Source organism: Micropterus dolomieu, linkage group LG17 (assembly GCF_021292245.1).
Source record: "Micropterus dolomieu isolate WLL.071019.BEF.003 ecotype Adirondacks linkage group LG17, ASM2129224v1, whole genome shotgun sequence".
In the NCBI taxonomy this organism is placed as follows: Eukaryota; Metazoa; Chordata; class Actinopteri; order Centrarchiformes; family Centrarchidae; genus Micropterus; species Micropterus dolomieu.
The window spans coordinates 9,858,953-9,869,188 of NC_060166.1; positions in this window are offsets into that span (position 1 = coordinate 9,858,953).

Genomic DNA, 10,236 nt, shown 5'->3' on the forward strand with positions numbered 1-10,236 from the left:
GCCCCCCCTCCCCCCCCCCCCCCCCCCCATATGCATACATATTATACATATGCATGTATGGAGAGTGAGCTGAGGAGGAGATGGATGGTTGGAGGCTGGTTGCCTGCCACAGAGACAGGCGAGAGATCCATAATTTATGGAGGAAAAATCCTTTGCCTGCTTTGCTTGGTAAGTCATGTAAAAGCTGACATTTCATATTTCTCCCAGCTGTTGGTTCTCTCCTCCAGATCACACAAAGATTTCTTCAGAGCCCACAAAAGTAAAGGATGGTACAAATTCCTCAAGTAGGTCAGTCACAGATGAGGATGTGACTACGCCGCATCTTTGTTCAATCTGTGGTCAGCTTTGGTTGACTTTGGGATTGTAGTCTGCGAATCATCTGAAGAATCATTCAAATGAATTTAGCAAAAACAAATACAGCTAAATTGGTTGAGTTTTCAATAATAGGATAATAGATATCAGAAATACTATATTGTAACACTACCTTAATAGATACTTGATACTTATAATGTTGCATTGGCATCTTTACTACAAAGAACTCTGTGCTTTACTATCTTACCTTTGACTGATGATCTGTTCTAATGTCTTTTTAGGACAATAGCAACAGGGTTGTTTTTTTCTTCCAAGGAAAAGCCCTGAGTTTTTAAAGGTATTCCTTTCAACCGCCTACTGCCCCAACAACCTCCAGCAATAAGCTAGGACAGCCTGTATGTAGCCTGAGAGGCAAGGACCAGGGCAAAATAAAATCCAATTGGAACACTTGGCCATAAAGAGAATTTCATCAACATGTTTATCCACTCAGATCTTCTTCCCTCTGGGCTGTAACAGCAGGGCAGTAAGAGGACAGTGATCAGAGAGACTTGAGCAGTAGTGAGGGGGACAAGAATAGGATTTTAGAGAACAATGGGGACGTGACTACCCCCCAATCCACAGAATAGAAATGATGCCCTTATAATCTCCCCACCTCCAGAAATCTGCCCTGGAGACAGATCCAATTAACTGAAAGCAACATACAGACTGTGCTTAAGTTCACTGGGAATAGTTTGTTTATGTAATATACTGGAACGTGCACCCTCACAATGAACTTTGGTCCTGGCGCTCTATACTGCATCCTGCCTGCAAGCAAAGATACGCATTGCATCAACTTCCTCTACGGGTCACTCCGTTGTCATAAAGGTTATAACAAAACCTGGTTTTAAAGGCTGACAGTGGTATTTTGCAAACAAGATGATTAAACATTTTCAATTGCTTCAGTTTTCCGGCCATAAAATTAGAGGTTTAACATTGGCAGGATGTAAAAGCGTCTGATTAAACAATCAATAGCCCTGATCCAGGACAGTCATGCTGTATAGAGTCATATAAAAAGGAAACACTAATTAGTTTCTGACTCTGAGAAGGTGAGGAAAACAGTCAAACTCCCAAATAAAACTACTGTGTCTCTGAATTCTTTAACCAAATCTCACACACGTGGGCTATTATATGAGATCTGCTTTTAATAACTAATGTAATATTTTTTTTCACTTCAATTCACTGAGCCTCCCACTTTGAAAGCCTCTAGTCTAACTGGATTCTTCATCTTGTTCCACCTTGAAGTCTTAAATATCTCCTAAAATTAATTAAACTCCTTCCTTCCTAAGTTCTTCCTGTGATGGATTTTTTGTTTTTACCAAGTTATAAGTTATATTAATATATCAACTAGGGCTTGTCGTTTTTGTTATGTTCTTGACCAGCTGTTTAATCTGTATAATGTCTTGTTTTTTTAAAAAAGCCCATAACAATTTTCCAGAGCCTAAAGAGACACCTCAGATTGCATATTTTGTTGAGGAATAGTCCAAAGCCCAAAGACAATCAGTGTACAGTGATATAAAGCAGAGGGAAAAGACCAAATCATCACTCTTTAAAGATGGAGACAACACATGTCCACTGTTTCTGCTTTAGAATTAGCCTAACTGAAGCATCACATCGACTGACACAACAGTATCCAGTAATCATTTTCTTTTGATTAACTCTATTAATCGACTAATTGTTGCAGCCCTAAATTCAGTATGTGTGACAGCAGCTCAGCCTGACTGACACTCTCAAGTCAGCTATCAGAAAAGAGCTCAAAACTCTCTTTGAATGCTGCCTGAACAGTCTGTTCCCCCGGCTGGAACACGGTGCTGATAACTGCAGGGAAAGTGAAGAGAAAACGAACAAAAGGATGTTAGAAAAAGTAGGAAGGAGAAGGGGACTGTAGGGTGAGGAACGGTGAAAATGAGAGGGGAATATAAGAAGGTGATGGTGGAGCAAGAGAAGAAAGAAGGGCTATTTTCAACATCTGAGTGGAGAAGCGTTTTACTGCCGAGGAAGAAAGTTTCAGAGGTACAAAAATAAAAATATTCAGAGGCAAAAAAAACCCTCATCTTGGAAGCGTTTCATGTTTTACAAACAGCAACTTAATGAGCATACAAATGGTCAAAACACTGACTTCTGATTTCAGCAGCGCTATAGTTTTGAACGTTACCCGGGTACCTTTCAGAGGCTGTGTGAGGGTATGCATGAGTCTCTTATCTCGCTGTCGCACACACACTCACAGTCGGGGAACTCAGTGCAAGGCCCAATAATACGGTGGCTTTTTTTTTTTTTTTTTCTTTTTCTGTCTCCCCTTTACCTCCTCAAGTTTTTTATCTGTATTTTTCTTCCCTTGAATAAAAGTCTCTGCTAGAGAAGTGTCACTTTCTCCTTTTTTTAGAAAAAATAAATAAATAAAAAGGTTGTGGCCTAACTGAGGAGTAAAACAAGCTGGTAGGAAGTTGTCATCGAGTGTGCTTGTTAATATTTTCATAGGGTTCCAGTCGGACCTCCTGCCTGCTATCTCAACCTTTTCAAATGTCACCCACTGCCTATTAGGCAAAAACAAACCACCTTAATGCAAGGGAGCATCTAAAATTAGTGGTAACATATCCCTGGGCGCGCGCGCGCGCGCGCACACACACACACACACACACACACACACGGGTTAATTACTGACCGGTGCTTACAGGCAATAATTTACTCACATCTGGCTCCGAAACTCGTGTATTTATTTGCATTCATTTATTTATTGTGTGTAGGTCTACTAGCCTACTATACTGTTGTATTGTTTTTGTGTGCGTGCGTGTGTGTGCGCGCGCACGCAGAGAGGCTGAGAGGATAACAGCAGAGCATGTCAGAGCAGCAGCCACTGTTGTCACTGACTCTGTTCCAACCCCCCTTTTTTTCTTCAATCCTCCTAATCTACCCCATTGACTGTATGATCTACGCACACACTCAGTGTGACGTCAGTGTCCAGTGTACAATGTCATCTGTGCCCGCTGGCCTGTTCTGTTTCCTTAGCATGTACCCGCTACACCTTATTATGTAAATATACAACCAGCCAATAACAGGCAGTAGCCTATTTGGCGTTCGTGACCTTTCTTAGCGTTTTGATGGCTTTATTGTAGGAAAAACAACAATATGTCTCCATCTGTTTCAACTTAAGCACTCCCAGATGATTGCTTCTTGTTTACTGGATCCTGATGGATGGATGGTGGTGGTGGTGACAGGTCGCAGTGCGGTGGCAATGCAACAACATGCAGTTGTGCAAGTTGTCATGTCAGATTAGGTTTAGAATATGTAATTTAACAAAACAATGAGCTCCAGAGGAATTGTAGGCTTGGAAGTTTCTGATTCATTAAAAATATGTAAAAATGTATAAAATGCAATACAGCTGGTCTCCTGCACCCCTATCTGCATATCATATGACCACACGTGGCCTTGGCTCAGATGCTCATGATAGATCAACTGATCTGGATGGATTCATAATTTGCTACATTACTGCTGCCACCTTTTGGTTATCTGCTGTTACTACAACACCACAGCTCAGTTTCAACTAAGTGTGAGAGAGAAGGGGGACACACCTCTATGGAAGGAGATTTTAATGGCTATTCCAGTGATTTAGTAATGCACTGCATAACAGTTGGGGGAATCACAAAGGACATGTTAAAAAAATAGGTAAATTAACAAATAACTTTCATGATTAAGCAATTGGTCTGTGTAATTTCAGAAATTTCATTTTCCCAGAGCCCAAGGTGACATGTTTGTCTTGTTTTGTCAATCCTCACATTGAAGAAGCTGGAACCACAGAGTATTTGGTGGTTTTTACTTGAATGACTTTTGTTTATTTAATTTCCTGTTGATTGGGTAATTGATTAACACTAAACAGAACTCACCCAGCCTGTATTTGCGATCAGATCAGATCGAAGACTTTCCCTATGTACACAGAATGTCTATTTCTCTCAAATATTGTATATAAATCTATAAAAATCTGTGTTAGTAGTTGGGGTGACCACCATTTGTCTGACACAGTGCAACACATCTCCTTTGCATAAAGTTGATCAGGTTGTTGAATGTGGCCTGTGGAATGTTGGTCCACTCCTCTTCAATGGCTGTGCGAAGTTCCAGTCAGGTCGAGACCCCGATGAGCATGCAGATCAGCTTCCCTGAGACGGTTCCTGACAGTTTGTGCAGTAATTCTTTGGTTATGCAAACCGATTGTTGCCGCAGCCGTCCGGGTGGCTGGTCTCAGACAATCTTGGAGGTGAAGATGCTGGATGTGAAGGTCCTGGGCTGGTGTGGTTACACATTCACAGTCAGCATGCCAATTGCACGCTCCCTCAAAACTTTTTGAGTGGCCTTTTATTGTGGCCCATGCTGTCTGATCAGCATCTTGATATGCCACACCTGTGAGGTGGATGGATTATCTCAGCAAAGGAGACGTGCTCACTAACACAGATTTTGACAGATTTGTGAACAATATTTGAGAGAAATAGGCCTTTTGTGTACTTAGAGAAAGTCTTAGATCTTTGAGCTCAGCTCATGATGAATGGGGGCAAAAACAAAAGTTTTGCGTTTATAATTTTGTACAGTGTATTTCATTAAACTCTTCTTCAAAATTACTGAAGTGACTTACTGTGACGTTATTAGTTTTGCCTGTAGCTGCTAATTGATGACTTTGTTAATTTACTAATGTACATTACATTCCTACATTACGCATGATGCAACCAATAGTATCTTTTTATAAATCCTTGTTCTTTTAAACCCTGTCCCAGTTTATAACTTTGGCTTTCTATTAAGAATATGTAGTTTCCAAGCCTGAGCCTAAGTAATCCTAATTACATCACTATGACATCATCCAGGTTATTTCCCCAAACTTGACGAAGCTCCTACAGAGCTGCAAAGACATTATACAGCCGTTTTACTTGATGAGTACACCTCCACATGATGAGTTGACCTCAGAGTGTAAAATTGGTGGTATTCCACTTTTATTTAACAAGTGTGCCTGGTTTTTAAACATTCACACAAATGTAGCTATTTCATGCATTGATTGGCTTTATTATTTTAGAGTGGCAAACTCATTTTCCAGACATTAGTCTTATGGTGGCCTCATTCGGAGCAAAATGAGTGTGTGTCCTTGACAGTGAAGTGGTGTGCCGCTGCTGGCCACTGGAGTGTGAGGAGCTGTAATTGTTTGACCGTATAAACCAGGCATGTAATCCCACGTCAGTACGAGGGTTTGTTTTTGTGGTGATCATACAAAGGGATTTACTGTGTTTGAAAGCTCTGAATTTCTCAAATTGCATTTGCCCAGTTGTCATGGACATGTAGAGCCTAAAACTTCCCATGATTGAAAGCACCACTTGCTTCATGAAGTTAATTCTGCTTAATAGTTAATTCTCAAAATGGCTATAATCAAGATTTATTATCAGCTAAGTGTTTTGGTTTTCCAGACTGCAACTTTACTGTTTTAGTTCTCTCTCTTGCACCGCTTTTGGCCACAGCAGGCTGAAAGCTCCAGAAACAAGGGAGCGACTGGAGTTGAGATTGTTTTGTCAACTACTGTCTCCGAGTTCAAGAACGAACCATCAAGCTCATCTCAAACTACTTCAGTTATTATGACTTCATCTGTCAAATCAATGAAACAGGTCTGCTTATGCAGATGAGAAAATATTTTGTTAACGTTGGCATGGTAACACAACAGTGATTTCAAAAGGCAGAAGTAGTGAATCTTGGAGAAGTATCACTAAAATGTCATGAGGCTGGAGAAAAAAGCCCAAAATGTTTCACAAGCAAGGCAGCACAACATGCTCTGTAGCTGAGAAAGGTTTTGGCAATACTTCTATATCTCATATTTAGGAGGTTTATATTAAGGTGTAAGTATTCTCAGCTGTTCTTGAGATGATGGTGTTTTTCCAAAGTGTTCAAACTGTTTCCTCGAGAGATGAGAGGACCTGTGTTCTCAGGAAACATATTTGGTGAGTGAGATAATAACCTTTTTTTAGCACTTGTTGACTGTTCAACACACACTGCTTGCTTCCAGTTATTGGGAAAGGAGAGACCTGGACCTGGCAGATCCTGTGGCTTTTGTGAGGATGAGTATGGAGTTATATTTGTGCCTAAATTCTGTGCATACGATTGGACATTAAAGCTAGACTAGGTAACGTTGGAGAAACTAGCAAGAGACAGCTAGATTTCATTCCTCCAAAACACATTTTTATGCGCAGTGAGTGCACGGACAGAGTGTGAACAGGGTGGCAGGTATGTAGGTGGACAGGCAGGTGTAGACAGGCAGGAGGCCCAGCAACAGCCACAGATACCATATTTAATTTTTTTCCTAAAGCATGCTCTGGGGATGTAAAGATAATTTTAACAAATATAATATAGCATGTCTACTTATGATTTTGATAAACTTATGAGGATTAATACAAATTATGAATTTTAATATTCAGAGAATATTAATTCATACAGCTCTCGTTTCGCGGGGCACCACTGGAGATTTAATTCACCCAGAGTCTCCGGACCTCTGGGTAGCGTTTTAATAATTATACAATTATTCACTAGTGATCAGTTAATAATCGCTCAATTATCTTAAATCAATCGGTCAGTCTCATATAGAAGGGGTAAATTCTCAGGGACAGGGACTTGGAGTTAGACAATACACAAACGCAATTCCTGTGATTACAGTGAAATTGATTAACTAACTAAGGTGGATATAAATGCGGTTAAATACACATCAAAGAAATAAACAATGGCACATTTTGTAGATGACTTACGTCACGTGACTTTTAGTAATTGTACTTTTTTTACTCAAACCACAATCTTTTCCTAAACCTAACTAAGTAGTTTGTTCCCTTAACCTAACCAAATTACCACAGTTTCACAACGCTTACCATATGTTAACCATCATATCAGTTAGGTCACATGACTTATGTATGTAACTTACTTAAGGTCTGTTACACCTTTTACTGGACTTCTTGCCAATGCTTGTACATGTTGTTCTGGGGAACGGTCATATATTTAGATAAGAGGAAGTGTTGTCCAATCACCAAGGTTCAACATGTTCATGGACATGGGAGCTGCTTTAATAGCTGGTGAAAGCTAAAGAGGATGCTGATGAGGAAATTTTAAAGATAATCTGCAGCTTCAATTAAGTCACTTTAGAATTTTGGGTGAATTTAGCAACTACAGTGTGGCGTCTCATTTTGTTGACAACTGCAAGGAGGAAGCATTCTGAATTCACTAACGCTCTGTTTTGCTCATCTGACTGGCTGACTCTCCATACTAACAGCAGCCTAGGCTCATGGGTATTGTAGTTTTTAGACCCATCTGACAAAGAAAACTTTATTTCTCAGAAGCAAAGTGCTGGTCAGAACACAGACCTAAATATTTGTCACATTTCTTTGTGAAGTAACACTGATGACATCGTTTAAGGAAACGTTTGAAATGGGAGTACAAAATTGAGTGAAACACTTCAAGAACCAGAAGCACTTTACCATTCCTCTACTGCTTGTCTCTCTCGTAACGTTATTAAGACACAAAAGGTCAAAATACCCCATGTGCCTTCTTGAGAGACCTTGTCTCATATGAAGAATTTAAGTCCGAGGGTTGCGTTTGCCACACACCTTAACTATATATTGTTTTTAAGAGGGAGGGACATTAAAATTGCTAAGTTTACAATAAAAAAAACATGCATTGATGTGATTTTTTTTTACAGATAGTGTCATCTTGTTGCTCGAAGGTGAGTTTGTCATCGATTATGATACCAAAATATTTGTATTGTTTCACCACTTCTGTCTGCAGTTTTCCTACAATGTGAAGGTGAGTCTCACCCTGTCTCTTCTCCATGTAAGCTGTATTTGTGTAGAATTCCGCTTGAAATGCACACAGACCATTTTACTGGAACACCAATTCTTTATTTTCTAATCAAATATTAACCAATGAAACTGTCCTCTTGGTCCAGTGTTTGTATCATGCTTGAGGACACTAGCAGGCTTAAAAGCCATGGTTTGCTACATTGGCTTGGTGCTCTCTCACCAGTGAGGACATGCTCTGTATTTGAACTTTTCAAATTTGCACACCCGCCCCCACATGTGTAATCATCTGCTATTACTTTCAAATATCACACAGCTGGTTGTATTTTGTTGTATGTTTGGTTTGTTTTTACTTTCATGCTCACATGTCATGCACCTTTTTTCCGATGAATAAGTGTGAGGTTCGGCTTTCTCAGGGAGCAGATCTTCCCGTGTGTGTGCATATTAAACAGCCTAAATCCTCACATTCCCTCTTTTGCATTTGTTGATTCTTTCATCACTGTTGCGTTTAACTTTTCAAGGTTACAATTAAGGCTTTAGCATAATTTTGATTGCCTTGGAGTGTAAAGAAACATTATAACTAATGATTACAGGAATAAGCGTAAGTCTGTTTCAGGCAAGTTAGACGTATTATATAGGCTACTACAGCCCCAACTTCGACCTGCAGGATGCTTCTGTGATTGACGGGACGTCATAACCTTGCAGCATCTTCCAAGCAACAATGACAGGGCAGAGGCAACATGTCCATCTCTCTTGTGGCTTGCCTGTCTATAGAACTGAGTGAAATAAATAATATTCTACAGTCTGTACACTGGAGTAGTCTGACAGAGGCTCTTTCCCCCTCATAAACTAAATTCTATTTTTGTTTGTGAGCTGAGAGTGAAGATGACAGTGCCTGGGGCTCCGCCATCTCTACTCTCCACCCAGGAAAAAATAAATAAATTATGCACATCTGAATTATTTTATATTGAGGTGGTGTGTTATGCAAGCAGTAAGCCGTCATTTTCTCAGATTTTAGAACAGCTAGTGGGGTTTGAGTAATGCCAGGTTCTCAAAAATCATGTTAATCTTTAATTGGCTCATGGCTGAAACCATAAGGTGGATCATTAATACCTCTGCATGTCTGAAAAAAAGTATGGAAATCACATAGCAGGACTCAGGGAGCTGAAGTATGACTGTAAAACGTGACAATAATTTATCACTGGCCTGAAAATGATGGTACCTAACTGTGCAGTATAATTAATATCCACTAGATGGAGCCATTCTATTGATTATGGGCTCCAATCCCAGCAATCTTTGGTACGTGGCTCCAATAAACTGACAACAGAAATTACCAGAAGTATTTGTAAACTACAGAATACATAAAAATGCATTTAGTATTAACTTTAATTTTGAAAAATGTGAAGTAGATATTCTATTAAAAGTAAGCATTTAGTTGGGCAATGATTTTGCTGTAATCACAAGTGCTTTGCCAACATACTGCAGAACACTTATGGAACATAGAATTTTGCTGCATATAAATGGAACCACATTTATGATTACTTTAAGCAAGTATGCCCCCCTCTCCCAAAACAATCAACATACTAAATAATTAAAAACTGCATGTCACCATACTATTCAGCACTGAGAGACAAATATGATTCATTTGGCCAGTCCAGGAAGTCCAAATACAGGAAAGAAGGGTGTAACAAATTTGCATTTAGGAAACTAAATACAACTTAGTAGTAAATAAAGGTTAGCATTTATTTTATTGAAGTAATATGGGGACCTCCACAGCAAGGAGAAAAAAAAACCTACTTAAAATTGTCTTCTATTGATAGGTTAGTAGATTGGGTGATCTGTAACCTCGGCTTAGATCACATCCTGAAGTCGGACGCACAGGTGTCGCAGGATAAAACTGGAAAAAACACTTTGGCCCAGAGTTACACTCAGACAGATATGGCAAACTCGGGTTACTACTACTGTTTTTAGAATCCACTGTGTTAATAAAGCAATGTTAAGAAACTGCCATGCGATAGCCTATCGTGTTACTGGGGAGGGTCTTGCTGAGTATGTGACAGTGGATGGGGGAGAGAATAGTGACCGCCTG